The sequence below is a fragment of the Trichosurus vulpecula genome, chromosome 1 (genome assembly GCF_011100635.1).
Source record: "Trichosurus vulpecula isolate mTriVul1 chromosome 1, mTriVul1.pri, whole genome shotgun sequence".
In the NCBI taxonomy this organism is placed as follows: Eukaryota; Metazoa; Chordata; class Mammalia; order Diprotodontia; family Phalangeridae; genus Trichosurus; species Trichosurus vulpecula.
Genome location: NC_050573.1, coordinates 429,435,616 through 429,439,635, shown reverse-complemented (window position 1 = coordinate 429,439,635; position 4,020 = coordinate 429,435,616).

Sequence of the window (4,020 nt, the reverse complement as noted above, 5' to 3'; positions counted from 1 at the left end):
TTTCCTGAATGATTGGTTGGTTCATTGGTCAGTATCACAAGATGTGAAGCTGGAAAGAATCATAGAAATGATTTTCTTCAATTTCTTCATTTTATTTTTTTTGCCGATGATGCCCAAAGAGTATACATGACTTTCTTAAGATCATGCAGATTGCAAGTATTAGACCCAAAATATGAACCCAGTTCTTTGGATTCCAAAGTCAATGCTCCTTCCATGTTATGTTGGCTCTAATTTCTCAGGCTTATTCTCTGGTCTTCTCTAAACAACAACTCTGTGCTCCACTCCCAATTCCCTTTCCAGATACAGCTTTGAATTGTAATTCAAACATAGCATACCATCTTCCTTCATCAAATGGTTAGCATCCTGTATGTAGCTCAAGATACCCTAGTCAAACCTCCAGCATCCTTGGCAAATCCCCAAGATTCAGGGAGAACATACAGTTTGATTTAGGGAATGGATGCTTTGGGATCTCTGGCCTTTGTGTTTGAGAATGGATCTGTGATATGATTGGTAAAGGAAATTGTCAAATGAGGACACTCCCTGTACCAATGCAGGCCATTACCTTCACTACAACTGGTAGTCCTAGAGAGCTACCTCCAACACTGAGAAGTTAAGTGACTTGTCTAGAGTCATACAGCCATTGAAAGCCAGAAATAAGGTATGACATTGGGTCTTCCTGAATCCAAAGCCAACTCTCTATCCACATATGGTAAAATGGCCCTGGGGATTCAGAGAGCAAAAGGTCAGGGAGAGGGTTGGGTAAAAATCATAAGAGGGTTTGAAAGTAGAGTAGAATAAAAGCAAGTCCTGTATAGCCAGTTGATGGAGGAATAGTCTCAATGAAACAGGTGGTATATCCTTAGGCACTGGGAGAAGAAGCAGCATGGAGGCAGGTGCAATAGAACATGTACAGCAATTTTAATACTAGCTCTAGAGTCAAAGGACTTGGGTTTGAATCCTGACTCAGACAGTTACCATCTCTTTGGCCTGTATATGACAGTAAATCTCTTTGTGCCTCATCTAAAAATGAGGAGGGGTAAAAGTTGAACTTGATGACCTCTGACGTCTCTTCCAATCCTAAATCTATGATCCTAAGACTTCGCTCATCCCAGTTATTCCATAAAGCCTCTTGCACAATCACACACATATGGCATGTATAAATATGCAAGTGTTATTTATTATTTGTGGTAAAACCTGGCTTAAAAAAGATACTTTAATATTTCAAAAATGTTGCATCAACATGAACTCTCCGCTGTTTCAGATTAATCCTTCCAAAAGTCAGTCAATGGTTTAGTGAATTGCTGTCATCAAAGAAAATTATCACTTGGTAAGCAACCTTTTGGTTATGAGCCCCATCAGAACCATTGCTTTACACATGTAATGACACTACAACAAAGCTCAAAGCACTTTCCATTACATAGGACCTGCAACAGTAAGTCAAGACAATATTTTTTCTTGGTTAATTCTTGGTTAAGCAGGAAATTCACTCCTGAACATTCTGATTTGTTGATGTTTTTCTGTTTGTGATTTTTTTGGTGATATGTATACTCCTTTTTTGTCTGTATAGTCATCTCTAATAGCTGATAAACTCCTGAAAATTGGAGACTATATGTTACAATTATGCAGCAATTGGGAAGAACTTTAACTCTATTGAGGACTCAGTAAGTCTAGTTGACGGAGAGACTTAGTTAACTTCTTATAAATGTGGTGCCTACAGAACCATATAGCCTAATGCAGAATCAGAGATTTATAAATGGAGGGATCCTCTGTAGCCATCTAGTCCAACTTCTTTATTTTATACATGGGGAAACTGAGGCCCAGGAAGATCAAAGTGTCCTGCCTAAGGACATACAACTGGTAAATAGCAAAGGCAGGATTTGAACCTCCATCTTTTGCTTCTGGATCTCTCTGACTGATACTTCCTTTTCAAAGACGTTTCATCAGACAGCTATGAGTTGTATTTCCTAACTGCTTCAGTGAACTAATATTCTTTCCTTTACTGTGGCTTTTGCACATGGGAAGTTTCATCCTTGTCAGTACCAAGGACTCCCAAAGTAATTACAGTTCCAACATGACATTGAAATGTAATCCTTTGGAATATCTACCATTCTGAGAGAAGTGTTTTTTTCTTCTTCTGAGAAATGTTGACAGAAGGCCGAACAGGGTCGAGCTGATGGCAGCCATTAAACTGTGCCCAAGAGCAAGCTGGCTGAGGCTTTTGGGAAGCATTCATTATTTCTTATCAGCTGTACTCATTAAAGGGAGAGTCCTTTGCTTCTAAAGAGTAGACCTGGTTTCTTTTGTAACTATGGCTTACTTTTAAGTTTCCTGTTAGCATGCAGATTGTCTTTTCCATATTACGCTCACAGCTTTAGACAAATGAAAATCAATGACTTATTTTACTTCTGAGTAGGGACAAGGAGGCAGACACAGCTGAGTACAGTAGTAGGAGTTGAGGGAGGATGTATGACTGTTGAAAAGAGGACTGGTATTGCAATTGGAGTGCCTAGGTTTTAGTCCTGGTCCTAATACTTACTAAGTGGGTGAGCTTCAATAAATTATTTAACCTCTCTGAGTTTTAGTTTCTTCATCTGTCCAATGGAGATGATAAAGATGGAGATGATAAATTATATATACATATATACATACACACATACATACATATCCATCCATTTATCCATCCATCCATCCATCTATCCATCTATCTATCTATCTATCTATCTATCTATCTATCTATCTATCTATATACCTATCATCTATCTTCAAAATTTGCAAGGTACTTTACACATGCCATTTCACTTGATCCTCATAGCAGCCCTGTGAGGTAGGTGCTATTATTTACCCCTTTTTACAGATAAGGAAACAAGGCTGAAACAGGTTAAGAGGCTTGGCCAGGGTCATACAAGTAGAAAGTGTCTCAGGCAGAATTCCAAGTTGCCTTCCTACTCATTGTTCTCCCTAGGGGATAAAAATAGCATTTATTTCATAGAGTTATTTATAGGATCTAAAGACAATGTATACATACAGTTTTGCAAACCTTAAAGCACTATTGAACCATAACATCATCATCAACATCACCACCATCATCACTATTATTAATTATCTGGGCAACCACAGACTATTCACTTAACTTCTCTGAATCTCAGTTATAAAATGGAGATTATATTAATTGTGATTCCTCCCTCACAGGTTGCTATGAAGAAAGTGCTTTGTAAAACTTAAAACACTATAGGATATGCAAAGTTACTCAGAGAGACTGCTAAGTTTTTGTTACCTGTCTTGTTAGGGTTGCCATGGCCAAAAACATTTCATCCCCAGATAACCAGCCTACTAGTGATGTCATCTCTCCTTCTCTCTCTCTATCTGTCTATCTACATGTCCACCTAAATCTCTCCAGTTGCTAGTGCCTTCCTTCTCCAGATCACCTTGTATCTATGTTGTGTATAGTACCTTTTCTCTCTATATGTTGCATTCCCGCCCCCAATAGAATGAGAGCAGAGATTTTTTCACTTTTGTCTTTGAATCTACAACACCTAGCAAAGTGACTGGTACAAAGCAAGTGCTTAAGAAATGCTTGTTTATTAACTAGTTGGTTGGTTGATTTGGTTGGTGAAAACATTTTTTTAATCATAAAGATACCGGGGAAACAGATGTCGCCTTCACTGGCAGTTGTCACACAGAACACACATATTCTGGCCAAGTCTCTTTGTAGACATCTATTTATCAAGGAGATCAAAGATAGCACTGGAGAGCATTCTGAGTTCACTTGATGTCAAACTTTAGTAAACAGTTCCTTCTGTAGTGGAGAAAAATACATTTACCTCTAAAATTTGGAAATTTAAAATAATCTAAGGTTTTTTAATATCTAGTGAATGTAGGGTCAGTTGTACATTCCTGTGATTCACAATGCCTTTTTGATTGTGACTCTCTTAGTTGGTTGTGACTCTCTTTTAAGTAACTTATGAATTGTGCTTATTTTAAAATGTAAAATGAGCTACAATTAACTATCTTTAAAATGTT